The sequence below is a fragment of the Sinohyriopsis cumingii genome, unplaced genomic scaffold (assembly GCF_028554795.1).
Source record: "Sinohyriopsis cumingii isolate HCF-2022 unplaced genomic scaffold, ASM2855479v2 utg001953l, whole genome shotgun sequence".
In the NCBI taxonomy this organism is placed as follows: Eukaryota; Metazoa; Mollusca; class Bivalvia; order Unionida; family Unionidae; genus Sinohyriopsis; species Sinohyriopsis cumingii.
The window spans coordinates 309,858-326,199 of NW_028316091.1; the positions used below are offsets into that span (position 1 = coordinate 309,858).

General features: G+C 33.5%; 1 long non-coding RNA gene and 1 pseudogene across 2 annotated transcripts in view; both read left to right on the top strand.

Annotated features, from left to right (window-relative positions):
* LOC149771308 (uncharacterized) overlaps positions 1-16,342 on the top strand; it is a 319,229-nt gene that overhangs the window by 146,345 nt on the left and 156,542 nt on the right. The gene's annotated exons all lie outside the window — the stretch shown is intronic.
* On the top strand, positions 9,686-10,384 carry LOC149771316 (uncharacterized; annotated as a pseudogene).

Below are 16,342 nucleotides of genomic sequence, written 5' to 3' on the forward strand. Positions count from 1 at the left end.
AAAGCCCAATCAGATAGGTTCAGCATTTAAAATATTTTAGACGTTGTGCGAGACAGTTCAAGCTACTGTTACATAAAACTTATTATTTTATCCATTTACGTACAATAAAGAACAGTAATGCCTCGAAAGTGTGTTAATACCGCGGACAATTTTTGCTATATTTGTGGGGAAGTGACATTTGCCAACCAGAAGAAAAGTATCAATTCTCAAGTGAAGAAGGCATATCATCTTTACTTCGGATGCAAGGTTGGTGACCAAGACAAGCCTTGGGCTCCGCATATATGCTGTGCTACATGTACAACACAGCTTTCACAGTGGTTGAATTGCAAAAGGTCATCAATGCCGTTTGCAGTCCCAATGGTGTGGAGAGAGCCAAGCAACCACCTAAATGACTGTTACTTCTGCTTGGTTCCTCCTCTTTCCGGCGGAATAACGAAGCGAAAGAAGTCGAGAATAGTCTAACCAAACATTCCGTCTGCATTGAGACCAGTTCCACATGGTGAGGGACTTCCTATTCCAGAACCTCCAGCAGAATATTCTCTTGATTCATCTGACGAAGACAAAGGTGAGTCGACCTGTTCTTCTCCTGGTCCATCAGCATGCAGTGATCCAGATTTTCACTGTGGTGCATCATCAACCCCACACAGAATAACACAGGAAGAACTAAATGACCTGATTCGTGATTTGGACTTATCAAAGAACAAGGCAGAATTGCTAGGATCAAGACTCCAACAATGGAATCTTCTAGAAGAAGATGTCACAATTACTGCATATCGAAAGCGCCACCAGCAATTGGAGCCTTTCTTCAGAAAGGAAAGTAATCTGATATTCTGTTCCGATATTGAGGGCCTCATGAATGCTTTAAAAATCACTCATGACCCACAAGAATGGAGACTATTTGTGGACTCTTCGAAACTGAGTCTCAAGGCTGTGCTTTTGCACAATGGAAACATTCTTCCATCTATTCCAGTAGCGTATGCTGTCCACATGAAAGAGACATACGATAACTTAAGGCAGCTACTGAATTCCATTGAGTATAACAAGTACAGCTGGCACCTCTGTGGTGATTTGAAGGTAGTTGCCCTTTTAATGGGACTGCAGCAAGGATATACAAAATACATGTGTTTCTTATGCGAGTGGGATAGCCGAGCAAGGGAAATGCACTACATGAGGAAGGAATGGACTCACAGGCAGAATGTAGCCATTGGAGAGAAGAATATCCAACACCCAGCTCTGGTTGAGGCTCAGAAAATCTTGCTACCACCCCTTCACATCAAACTAGGTTTGATGAAGAACTTCGTGAAAGCCATTGACCGGACTTTGCCAGCATTCCGATACCTGCATGAAAAATTCCCTCGACTCAGCGAAGCAAAGATTAAAGAGGGAGTTTTTGTGGGTCCTCAGATTCGAGAGCTTTTCAAAGATGACCGGTTCAACAACTTGCTGGAAGGTGACGCGAAACAAGCATGGAATGCTTTTCGCCTAGTTTCTACAAACTTCCTCGGAAATGTTAGGGCAGAAAACTATAAGGAACTAGTAGAAGACATGTTGATGAAGTATAAGAAACTTGGCTGCAATATGTCTCTAAAGATTCACTTCCTTCATTCCCATTTGGATTTCTTTCCTAGCAACTGTGGTATTGTTAGTGCTGAACACGGCGAACGTTTTCATCAAGATATCGCAACAATGGAACAAAGATACCAGGGAAAATGGTCCACTACAATGCTGGCTGACTACTGCTGGACACTCCTCAGAGATGCTCCCGAACAGCTGTACAAGAGACAGGCGAAGAAATCTAAGATGTAGTCAATGACTTGATTTTTTATAGGTAGGCTATTACAGTTGACCTTTTACTATTGGAATGCATTTCGTTATGTAAACATTAATTTCTTGCAGATTACAAAAAAACTAGAGCCAATTTTGCAATTTGACTGTCATATTCGTGTTCAGCACATAAAACTTGATAAGAATTGACTAATTTTATTTCAGTAACATGACTTTTGTAAAAATTTGTTGTCCAGTGATATATATATAATTTAAATAACATCGAGCGTGCTCAAGAATTTGATGGGCTGAGTTTAGTCGTGGACATTTTATTGTGATTTAGCTTTTAATACAAGCTTGTTTACATCAAAATTATTCATCCCCATTTTAAGACAAGTATTTGTGGAATCTGTTTTAGATGTGTTCAGCAATTTCAGAGGATTTATTTGTTTAAACTATTCGTTGGTAGTACAAAGTGCTTATTGATATTTGGGATTTAAGCACTCTTTTGTGAGTAATGTGAATTCATTCAAAGACAATCTGGAATTTAACAATGTTATATCACAAGAATACTGTTGCATAGTCACATTCCTGACTATTGGTGCGTCATCACATTCAGTATTGGACTTCATGAGAAACGGTCTATATTTTTGAAATTCAGATATAAATTTAGGATTTTTGGGGGGTTAATTTCACAGTATTTGTTTCTTCATGTCCGTAAAAAAAATTAATTGGTTTCGTTGAAACAATATTGTCAGATTACTCTAATTACAAATGTTTCATACAATTTTCCGTATCGAGTATTGATAATTTTTTTCTTTTCATTTCTTTGTTTTTTAACAGGATTTTAACAGAATTTCTCAAGTCACTGGAAAGGATTTTCAAAACAGCCTACTCAGATGTCATTGAAGTATATTTTGATCTATCTTAGATCATTAAAAAGTCACAGCCGAAAGTTTTGGCACTACCTATAGCGCTAGATGGCAAAACTGTGTTTTACAAAACATTCTTTCTCATAGCATTAGATTAGTGAATTTCTTTATTAATGATGATGGTTTCTGGATATGTTCCTTAGTTTAAAAAACAGATTCTCGATTAATATTATTTTTAATTATAAAATCCTGCACAAATAAGTTGTTTATCAATTATGATTGAAACCTGCAATATCCTTATTAAATATTGATGTGTATACCATTACAAGAAACAAAACGGTTTGTATTGTTATATGTGAAAAATGGACGGGAAATAACGAGATACCCACTTCCAAAATTGCAATGGAATTTTCACCTTGGAAACTTAGCAGATGGGGACTGGTTAGGGTTTTCTTGTTAACATGTAAAAGTTCAAAATGTCAGGATCTGATACAATTAAAGTGATCAATCTACATGTAAAATCATACATTGATATATGTACATTTTATAGAGACGAGCCAAATTTATCTCAGTTCAAAACATTTGTTGCTTTTAGTTTCGAATAGGAAAATATACTCATTTGGTGTACTGGCTGGCCCGCACCTAACCACATGAGTCTTTCATGGAATGTACAACTACAGTATTGCCTCAGAAGGAGTTTTCGCAGTTACGATGCATACACTAATATATCGGTACTCCGCTGTTGCAGGCGACAACGCAACCTTTCATCCATGCGATAATAGTCGTCCCAAAGCCATTCTCTTTTGAGATCAATCTTTACACCACTCAAAATCTCAATGGCTATCTGGCAGTGCAGGTTCGTACAGTCTGCATACAGCTCAAAACCCATAATGTCAACATTTCTTGGGTCCCTAGGGCTGAGCTGCCTCAACAACAGTTACAGGTCAGTCTAAATGATTCCAGCAGCTGTTATGCATACCTCGAGCCTCTGATCTGCAATTGCGATACGATTACAGCGATGACCTGAATTCTGTCTGAGCAAAGGCAACCAGACTCGGTTGAAAATCTATACGCGAACCAAGGGACAGCGTTCACTTAGCCTACTGTAAGGAGTTTGTGTTTGATAAATGTCATACAAAAATGTCTCCACTGATATGCCTAACTGGCAAATCCGGTTTCTTTCTTTCAATGAGACAATTGTATTTTTCATTAGTATGTACGATAGCCAGCGTCTATTTTACCATTATGTCAAGAAATTGTGGATACTTTGCATTTCAACGTAGTGGGAAAAGTGGACACGTGACTATGGAATACGATAAGTAGTTCGCGCTTGATATGGATGAAGAGACTTGTGATTTGTAACCTAATAACCATATTACAATGAAAAGAACTATCCATAACCACTTGTAAATATGGAAATGATGTGTATTGAAACTTCGGCTCCATAGGCGTCTGTCTGTAAAGAGGACTACGTCATTAAACTAAATTCATTTATCTTCTAAAAAACAAGTCTAGTGTTTTTCATTCAGGTATTGATAACTTCGTTTAAAAAATATTCTTTTTAAAATATAAGACGTCAAAAGGACCATACAGTTTTTTCAAATTTGGTCTCTTAGTAACTAAATGTTTCATCAAATTAGCAAACGTGACCATGGTCCAATTTTCAGTTTGAATCAATATTTATAAACAAGGTACAACTTTACAAACATGAGCTAAGGATTCATCAATCAGTGTTAATGAAGTAATCCTCTTAATTATTTCCCAGCCAAAATATTGCATTCGTAAATACCAGACAGGAATCTGGACATAATGTACACTATCACTAGATGTAATTAGTATGCATTTAGTACTATTGATCAGATGATAAGAACGAATCTTGAGTGGAACATGACTACTCGCAGAAGAATACATTTGTATGACTCCGCACATACAATGACAACATACCGTATATTTTTCTCAAATAAATAATACAAGACAAGAAAACGTGATATGGTATGGCAAGATCGCGTGATAGGAACAATGCATTTTCCCGAGGTACCTGAAGCAATGCGCGTCAGTCTCTAATACTGTAATTTGTATGAATCAAATATGCTTATTGTAAATGAAATAAATGTCAATACTAAATAATCATGCAACTGATTCACACATATTTTGAAAATAGTAAACATGGTTTTATATATATAAAGTTGTCAAACCGACAAGGTGAATGTTTAATATCGGTTGTCTAGTTTATGTATTCATAGGAGCCACTTACTAATTATACAAATCAAAGAGCTTTAGGTTATTTGGATTTGTATCATATGTCGTAATATTAATATGTCAGATCAAATGCAGAGGTGATAGTTAATCCTGATAAAATATGAGAGCTTGAACTATCATCGGCATACTTTTTCTCGGTAACAAACGAATTTAATTTGTTTAAGTTTTGTAACCTTAATGGATTACTTTTATTACAATCGCTTCTTATTACAAACCATGAAATTCGACCGTTAAATGCTAGACGGGATTTTATATTATCTCAAAAGATATTTATTTATTTATTGCGATCATACCTTAATCTTGGCATCGTTCACTTCAACATTCTTTGCAGTAGTAGTTTAGTTAGGGTTGAAGTAATAGCGATAGTTGCATTAGTGCTTGCGTTGTAAGTGGAACACGTAGCTGCTGAAAGACAGCCGTACTTAATCTCGAATGACGAGCGAATCAATGTAGAAGGGGGATTACCGAGCATAAGATTGATCATATAAAAGATTTGTTAACTAGTTGGTATTCCTTGCAGATAACGAAGACACGTGGTTACATAATAACTCTATAGTGGCACAGGTTCATTGTTTGCACCCATTTAGCCACAACGACAGAATTCAGAAAGAAACACATTAATTGATATCCGCATTAAAATATTGAAGAGGAAGGTTTGAATACAAGACTACGGTGAAACACTTTACAGTAGTATATAACTATTAAAACAATACAGTAGGCAGAGCAGGAGGACCACCAACGGTAAATTAACTATGAGCCAAAAATGTGCTATTTCAAGAAGAGTGTGGTTAATTATTGATCATAAACAACACCTTTCACAAATAAGTATAATATTCATGAAAAGTCATAGGAGTGATATGTACAGTATAAGGTACCCATTTTGTATACAAAAGTACAGGTGATACATGTTATTTAAAAAGTGAACTCAAAAACAAAGGGCTAAGAGTTCATCCTAGTTCACTAAAAATATTGATATACGACGATGAATTAGGCGAAGACCTACCGAAACAAAAATAAATTTTTGATACATTGGATTTGACAAGCTTTTTGTGATACCATTTTAAAAATATGTGTACGCCATAGTTGGGAAAGTCAGGAATTTAAAAATATATTTATATGTGAAATCGTCAAAAACTCACAAATCGAAATTCACATTCACTACGCTCATAAATGAGATACGAAGAAATCTCATTAATTTCGATAAAACAAGTATGGTCTCTCGGTAATGCAAATTGTCAAGCTTGCATGGAATATTTGTACACTTGGAACATAAATGCAAATAAAGCAATGTTAGTTAGAAAGTATACGTTTTCGATTGCTATATTACTATGCTTCCTTATATATTATATATGTTTCGATTGTTTTCGTTGTTTTATTGTTTTGTTTTAGTTCATCTTTCTTTCCTTACATTTCGACACAGGTTTACTTTCAATGGTTTGGAAGAATAGAGTACCATTCACTGTGTAAATTTGAAATGAAGAGTGCCAGATTCTGACGTGTTTCTCCAACACCATGAGAAGAACCATCGGTACACACTGTGTTATTATTGTTTAGTGATAACATGGCATCAGGAGTAATAGTCTATTCGCATTTTGTATAAAACATATTCTAGATAAGTGTACATGTGATATGTTTTTTACGAAATGAGTTGCATATGATTTGCCACAAGCTGTTTGTATCAAGTATTACGATGAGCTAATCAGCCAATAAGGGTTCGCGTTATTTAAATAAATTGTTACATCATAGACAAACTTTTAGGACAATAATCGATCCACAATCAATAAAATAAATACACAACTTTGACAGAAATTATTATAACATCATTTAATATCTCGATGATTAAAACTAGATCATATGCTTTATAAGTTGAGTGTACTTTGAGTCACAATAAACAACTGGTAACAGCAAAATCATGCAGGTTCTACGCTTCCTACATTTACTTGCAATATATTAAACGTATGATCACAATATATACAATAATTGTATTATATACATAAATTAATTAATATCCCGTTTGTTCTGATCGGCATTAAACATTCAAAGAACACAGATCTTTAATAACCTGCGATGATTCATCAATCGACCAATATGATTGGTTTTCTCTCGGCCCTATGCGAATAATTCCTCAAAGAATCCTATAGAAACAACTGCCCCCGTAGCTAAATATGGCACCTGAGACATTCGTATGTATTATACTTTCAAGAAATAGCCCAATATAATGTTGGCGAGGTAGCAAATTCAACACATTACATTTGTAGCTAACATAGACTAGAAATACTAACAATAAATGGAACTGATCATTTTTGTTTGTCTGAATCTTTCATTCGTGAAGTAAATATAGCATACAATGTGAAATACACGTGCACACATACCTGCAAACAAACAAACGAATCTGTCAGTTTAACATACTAAATCTGCTTCAGTGAAAAAGACTGTATCAGACGAAATTAATCCCTTGATAATTGAGGTAGTATTCTAACAATGTCCGGATATTCAATTAAGAGAATTATTCCTTGCGTTGTTAAAATTGATGTGTGTCCGCTTCGAGTCAACCATAATAGTATGATAACTAATATTCGGTGGCTTGAATATTTTAACCAGATGTGGAGAAAAAATAATAAAATCAATAACAGAAGAACAGCATCTTTTCTCATTAACACAGTCAATGTTCATTTATCCACAAGATAAATGAAACAATGCGCTTACAAATGGAATCATATCGTACGTGTAGAATTATTTAGACAACATTGAATGCCTTACCTTGTACTTTGAAATAAGATTTTGAAAATCGTTTTCAAGAAGCTTGAGCATGATCTTCACACCTCTAAACAAACATTTTTCTCTCTTTGGTGTTTACTTTACTAAATTTGCTTGGAATGTGATCGCTGGGAAGACAATAATGTTACAACTTTAAGAAACACTTTAGATATATGGAAAAGAGGTACCAGCATATTATGAAATTAAGATGCACCAATGTAACACTGGTAGTCGACAAAAAATTTAGTAGACAGTACTCAAGATGTACAATCTACTGACAAATGTAATTTTAAATAAAGTATAAAGAATTCATATATATTCCATTTTGGAAATTCTTCATGATAGATCGATTCATTGTATTGAACAAATATGTCTAAATGTTGCGTGGAAATATAAAGTGGAAAATGCATAAAAAATCAATTTTCAAATCCATCACATAGATTAATTTTACATAATTGTAAACAAAAAAATGTCTGCATTTCAAACGGAAATTTCCAGACATCCATACAATTAAACAACATAAACAAAATAAGTTTCTTGGTTTTTCTTAGTCATTAATTATTTAATTTGCTGAATGTATTAACTATCAATCGTCGTGTTTACTTAAGTTAACCTGCATGTAAAATAATGTCTTCACAGATATAATAGGACTGTATATTCGACGATTCAGCACAGGCAGTTGCCAGTCCGGTGGCAAAATTTCTAATCCTACTTCAATATTTTCTTGACTTCGTTGTCATCCAGGTAAGTGATTGTATGCGACATGCAAATTAACGTTCGTTAATAACCTATATAAAACGCATGTTTCTTTTAACTTATGTCATGCTTACAATTTTATAATGTAGAGATATGATCGTGTACATTTTTGAATTATCATTCCTGGACGCAAGATACGTTTCAATTATATTAATGGTCTCCTATTCTTGTTTTTGCTCCATTTGCAGCATTAAAGTCTCTTTGGGAGAACATACAAAGAGCCTCTAAATTTGGCTGTATATCAATTTTACGTACCACCTAACTGCGAAACTGTTTAATTTTGTAACGAAAATATTATGTTCTACAAGATGAACCCCACTGTCGGTAATATATGTATAATTATATTGTCTTTAAGAGATATACATGCGTATATATGACAACCAATCTTTACAATTAAATAATTTCTTTAAATTTCAGAAGTATAGAAATAGATGATATAAATTATATACTGAATAAACCGAAATAAGTGATTCTAAATCCAAGTCATTTTTTTATTTAAATATTCTGTTTGAGCATTATTTTATTTTCCACTAGGGTATCATTATTCATACTGCCTAACATCACGAAACGTTGTGGCAATCATTCACATAGAGGGCCTATCCATGATTTGATCTAAGTTATTACACTGCGTCGCACTAAATAACAATTCACTGTCAGGTGAATATGCACTCTTTTACGTCATATTTAGAGTTTATTTATCACAGGATAGAACATAGAATAACACTAAAACATTGTTGTCAGTTTAAGTCACTTTAGAAAACGCCAATAAGTTTGCATTTAAAGGTCATGCGGCCTTTCGTAACCAACGAGTTTATTCCTTTTTGAAGATACTGTATACTAACAGCTCACACAAATACTTCCAAGCATGGCAGTATTGCAAATCTGGATATTCAGGTGTGTTTCCATAAGACGTTGCACAGTCAATCACCCTAAAGCGCTACTCTTGAATTTGGAACGTATGTATTTTGCATTCCGGAGACGGTAGAGGAGGTACTTTATTTACGAATCAAAGGTTACCAGTGAAATCACGTATGAGCGACAGCCTAATCTTCAAAATGAAAACTATATTTATTTTCTCGTTTCTAGTGTACAATTGAAATTGTTGTCACCACCATACAATTGAAATACTATGCGTTCAAGCCCGGTCTTTATTCATTAAAACAATCAGAAAATGTATTATCAACATGCCGTCTATTTACCGTCTAAACTACACTCCCATACAAAACATTAAATGTTAACTGTTATTTTCTGAACTTACTTTTCTTTTACAGAGGAAAATGAAGACCATAATTGTTCTTGTAGCCTGCTAAGTAGGTGCTGCCATTGCTACCTATCCCTTTGGTGGCGGATATGGCAGTTATGGTGGATATGGAGGTTATGGTGGCAACTCCGGATATGGTGGCTATGGATGGTATCCAGGATATGGTGGATATGAAGGGTATTATGGACATGGTGGATATGGTGGATATGGAGGCTATGGCGGATATGGTGGATATGGAGGATATGGTGGATACGGCTTGGACTTAGCTGGTGGATATGGTGATGGAATCGGGGATACAACTGGGGATTTGGACACCATTTTCCTAAGTTTGGTTACGGTTACAGTAGACACCATTAAAAGTAAGAATACATATTATTGATCCTTGAAAATTCTGTTACATATTACAGTATGACGACATTTTACAATTTAACCATTATCTTATCCACTTCATTTCTACTGATTCATTACATGTCTTTGTGCTTTCAATTTGAAGTAGCCATAAAGTCGTTTCTTCCAGATAAATATGAATATTGTATCAATATTGTATTGTTTGGGCAAGTCTTCTTGCGAAAATGCTCCAAATTATATTGAGAAAAACAAAATGATCCAAGGACTGACAAGAGAATCAAAGGAATATGACTCCCTATCTCCATTATTATCTTTGTAGTATTTGTACATACTACATCAATAAACATATTTGATCGAAGACAATAAATTGGCTTTTATCATTATTTTATTTCGATTATCTCACTTCCTCTGTCTGTCTGTCTGTTTGTCTGTCTCACACACACATAATTATAATATTGTCACGAGTTTGTATTCTACTTTGCAATTGGGATGAAAGTACTGCAGAAACGTTATGGTTTAAAGTGTCATTCACGTAAAATGGGACTTAATGAGTGAAATATTTATGTAAATGTAGGCAACACGTGCACATGGGAAAGAATGTTATACTCCGCTCATGAGATGCTAAGAGTAAATATATTTATCCTGATATATTTGAAAATTATAAATAAGTTTTAAAACACTGTAAATTTCACGTACATCAATGTATAAAGCATACCAATTAATGGAACTATGACAATCAAGTGAGCTTACTTGCAAAAAACTTCATCACCAGGACCAGATTGTAATGAGACTAATACGACTCTTGCAATGTACACACATCGATGGCCCGATGTAAGACTGAATTTTTCCTAAGTTGGAAACATTGTCAAATGAAAAGTCAACGATTTAAACTGGGTTCAACAGTTGTTTAATATCAGTCACATCTGTTACAAATAGATGTGATTTCGAATGATGCTATTTGTTTATAATATAATCAAACAATATATATATATATATATATATATATATATATATATATATATATATATATATATATATATATATATATATATATATATATATATATATATATATACCCACATTTCCCTCATAATCATATTCATGTAACCAATTTACAAACATTTTGAAAATAGACAATACCTTTTAGTATCCAATTCATTGTTGTATTTATCAAAACGGTGGAACCAAATCATTATAATATTACAAATTTATCGAACAAAGACTCTAGAAATATGAAAGAAAGGTTACATCGTATTATGAAAGTAACATTCCCCAACATAATACCGTTAGCCAAAACAGAAATTTAGTAGCCATTAATAAACTAGACCTTATCTACTGACAAATGCAACTTTACATTTAAGCTCAAGTTTATTGAATTTAAATATATTCAAGTTTGAAAACTGTCCATGATATATCGACATTTTGTATTGAACAAATTCGTCTAAATCTTGGGTGCAAAAATTACACTGAAATCCAATAAATATTGTACTTTTCATATCCATCACTTGATTTGACATTCCTATGTGACACAACAATAGCTGTATTGCAAATAGTATTTACCAGTCATCCCTTCAATTAAACCAAACATTTACATTTCTCTTAATTTTGGCCATCAGCACATTGGTGCGTCTTTACATTCAAATATGGACTTAATGAGGAACCTTCGATACTTCTTGATCTGAGACGGAACATTCAGGATTTTTTGGGATTCAATTCACAATACTGCACATTCGTCTAACATGTTCATTTTTCAGCTTGAAGGATCAAATTATTTGTTGAATCTTGCAACAGTTGTTGCTTTTTCTCTTCTACAAAAATTTAAGCCATGTATTTTTAACAGAAAGGTATAGAGTCTTTGGAAAAGGACAAGTTCCTTTGGCTTGCTGAACATCATACTATTTCGGAAGTATGTACATTTTTAGCAAAACAAGAACAAAAAGACAATATTTAGGTCCAGTATATAGTAAAAAATAATTGATTGGATAAAGTTGTAATGGTTTGACTAGTACGTCTCTATCTAGTTTTGATATGAAATTAAAAGTATTACGGTTATAAAATACATTTGAAAAATTAATAACACATCAACATCAGAAGGAAAGATGCTAAATTCAGAGACAAGACAGAGAAATATAAATCAAGTGACAGAACAAGGAAAGAAAAAGGCCAAAGTAATAAGAAGACTGGAATAGATATTCATGGAGAATTAAAGATATGTAGAGTCAGAGAGCAAAGGTAGATAAAAATCAAAATGGTACGACAGAGAAAAGTGAGGGAGATACGGGAGGGGGAGAGACAGAGATATAAATAAAGAAGAGATTGAAAAGGTGTTGAAATTAACATAACTTTATCTGGTAGGCCGAGAGGTCTTACTCGTTAACACGCTTATTTCTTATTATAATATCATACATTTTAGGTTAGTTCCCCTGTTAGAAAAAAGTGTATTTCAATGCCTTTCCAACTTTGAGACAATTGATTGAAACTTCAGTAATCAATGCGGCATTGGACTTTGTTATTATACAGTGTACTTATTGGCAAAGCTCTTGAAGTCTGTGAGTAGAACACATTTCTGACTGTGAATTAGTTAATGAATGCGTCTTGAAGGTTTATGAGTTTTTAAGATTGAACAAGATTACCATGAGCGTTATGCAACTCTTATGAATTTTAGAATTTAAGAATTAAGTCCATAGTGATAAGCAAAAGGTGGAACTTTAGAAAATGATTCTAGTACAGCTGATAATTATTCATTGACGCACGAAGTTTCATTTGCAATATGTCTTCATCTGCGTAGGTTACTGGTAAAACAATCATCTCAGTGAAATGCAAGTACATCCAAATTTTTATCTGGCACAACGTTTAGGAATCAAACATGCGATAAGACTGATCAGAAGACATTATTGTTTCCTGCATGCACTTATCGTAAGAGAAACGAGCACATTTGATCTGATTGCTACATGTTAAAACATATGCACAATAATATAGATTTAGCTTTTATTTCACAGAGGACAAGGTTGCGAAATTTAATTGAAACAATACATTGATTTTGTCAATCAAACCCCAGTCTGATTGTATTACGGATAATTATGAATTAGCCCATTAGTATATATCACTTACTGTTGATTCTGCCAAGCATATTTATATTAAAATATAAATAAACACTGGAGATTTTCAAAATTTCCATTTCCAGGTACTTTGCCATTGTCTAAGAAGTCATTTTCTATCGTATCTGTTCTAATTCAGTGGGTATAGTGTGGATTATTTAACGTTTCTCAACATTGTGTCAATTTGTCAGCATTAATGGTCTTAGGGCACTGGAGTGCCGGAGTTGTGTCTTATCTACCTATTATTCTAGGTAATGATCTAACAGAAGATAATATATTGTTTAATCCATTTGCGACAAAAATCTTGTTTGCATCTAAAATTCGATCGTCTTTGGAATGAATGAAATATCTGAATTTAACCTGCTTATGCATTAATGAGAGGTTTGACAAAAAGACTTCTTGAAAATGGTATTTTGAGGAATTTATTCATTTCGCTGTTTAGGAATAAGTTGAAATATTATCAGGTCTTAGACGATTTGAACTAGTGTATAAACATAGAGCCCGTGGACCATTGAAGTTATTTAAAGAGACAAATCCTTCTCAAATTAATCATCTTGACTAAGTCACACTAGAAAAATAAAATTGGTAAAATGTTTAAAGATAATTCAAGTCAGTCAAATATGAAATTAAGTTCTCACAGAACTGCAAAGAAAAAAAAATCTCATTCTAGTTAGAATGTTCTTGCCAAAACTCAAGATCCTCTTGAGGATAACTGTTATGTTCCTTTTCCAGTTGAAAAGAAAATAAGTGACTTAAACTATCTCACTAACACGCCTGGGAGGTGAAAAAAGAAACATCTTTCTAATTTAAATGTTACACGGTTATCTTAGTAGGGATAGGCCCGTTAACATTCAATAAAGTTAGTTTTACCTGCCCAACACATTGACAATATAAACAGTGAAATACGTCGTAAATGTGGTGACTTTGATTTAACCAGTCTTCCGATATCCGATATATTACACAATATGGACCAAAGGATTTCATATCTAAAGCGACAATTTTAGGTTGAGCTTAAACATCTATTAGCTCAAATACAAACAAACATAATCAACCCTGATCCTGAAATTACAGATTACACACCTGTGAAACAGAATAGGTACATGATGAATATTCTCAAACAGGAATGTTTGAAAAAAGGAAATTCATTATTTGCTGGAGAATGGCTTCATACAACCAAGTAATAAGTTCACCATAATACTGCCTGTATGCGTGCTGACTATGGGAAAAGTAAAAGTGTTATCAAAAGGGATTTAATTCCAAAGCCAATAATCGAAGACTGCATTGACAAAATTGGAAACGCAAAACATGTCAATAATTTTGACCATGTCAAATGATTCTGACATATTCCACTCACATTGATAGCACAAAAAAGATTTCCATTTGCAACTCCAGATAGATGTTATCAATATAATATGATATAGTCAGTCATGAAAAAATCCCTATCAATATTCAAGTGTTAAATTAAGAGGATACCATATGGTCTAGATAATGTGACGCATACGTAGATGACGTGATCATCTACATGGAACTACCTGGAAAGAGTGATGCGCGTCTGACAATTAGTTTAGGTCAAGGTTAATTTTACCTTGCTTGTCGTAAATATTTAAGACTTATTGTAGAATATGGTCAACTTAAATCAACATAAGTTATCGTAAAGGCTATTTATAAATTACCATTGCCTGTCAGTAAAATGCAACTCGTAGTATGTTAGGGAATAGATGGCTATTATATTTGTTTGTTTCCAGTTTTGTCCAATATCTTGAAACTGTGACCAATTTGTTGGTTGATTAATCCAACATGTATTGGTCTGAAAAGTGTCATGAATCTTATGACGTATTAAAAACCATACTTAAAGGTGAACCACTTCTTGCAGCTCCACTTCTTGCAACTCTAGATTACAGTCATTTATTTAAAATGTATGCTGATGCAAGTGATTGGATGGTAAATGAGATAGTGTACGTATATCCGATTTTAAAGTGTAATAAATGATCGCATTTTATTTGTAATATTTCTGATAAAATTAAAGGTAAAACAATTTAACATGCACCTTTAACTAAATGCAGATATGAGCAAGTTAGAAGAGAGAAACAATGTATTTGAAATACTATAACAGGACACAAAAAGAAGGTATACATACCACATGCAGAAAAATATGGTCGGTGTGAGGGTTAGGTCTAGATTTATTTGTATTAAAGAAAGAGAGAAAGCGGCTATTTTTCTGTCATTTGGCAAAAAAAAAAAAATAAGAAACATGATGCCATATCATGTTAAAAATAACAGTTACTTATCATATAGCCAGCAAGAAATGTTAGATGAAACATACCTATAATTATAATGATGGAGTGGAGTTTATCCTGTCATTCTTGAAATGCTAAAAGATTATCCAGACATTTATAGACTGAACGATATGCATACAAATAGCTCAAATGGTCGTATAACATATGCAGAAACTGACATCTTCAATTAATTGTAGATATAAACAATTTATAAGAGAGAATAAGCGTCAGTGAAGTACCAAAATTGTAGAAAAATAGATTTATAAGACACTAGAGAGAAAATTATGGCTGGTATGAAGATTAGATCCAGAACAATATTGACTGAAGAGAGATAGTGACCAATTGTTTCTGTCCCTTTGGAAGTAATAAATTAAGTACAAGGAAGCTACATCTTGTTGAAAGGAGTCATGGTTCTTTAACGTGCAGTCAGTAAGATATGTTGGATGAAAGAGAACTAGTTTGTATGAAAATATAAGAAAATCATGAAGTTTATTCTGTCAATCTTAAAATGCCAATTACCTACTAAGACATCCCGAGGCTGAACGATACACATAACCATGCCTTAAGTGGTTTCATATCATATCGAATAGCTGCAAATTTTCAGTATGAATTCCCAATACAAAATATTTAAGGATATGGTGGATGTACGGAATAGTTTTTCATAATGTTGTTTGGAAAGATATTGAACAGGTTCTGGTGAGGATCATTATTTTTGGTGCGGAATTTTATGAATTATCTTCTATTCAGAAAGAAGGCGTCTTTATATGCATACGAAAATGTGTTATATCTAATCAGTATACTTCAAATTTTAAATCTATTTCGTTCCGAAATGTGTCGCACAAAGTTGCTTCTGTATGTATTGCAGATCGGATTAAACTATGCTACACACAATTATGAATAATGGTCAAAAAAGGTTTATACAAGGAAGAGACGTTGGTTAGAAGATTAGAA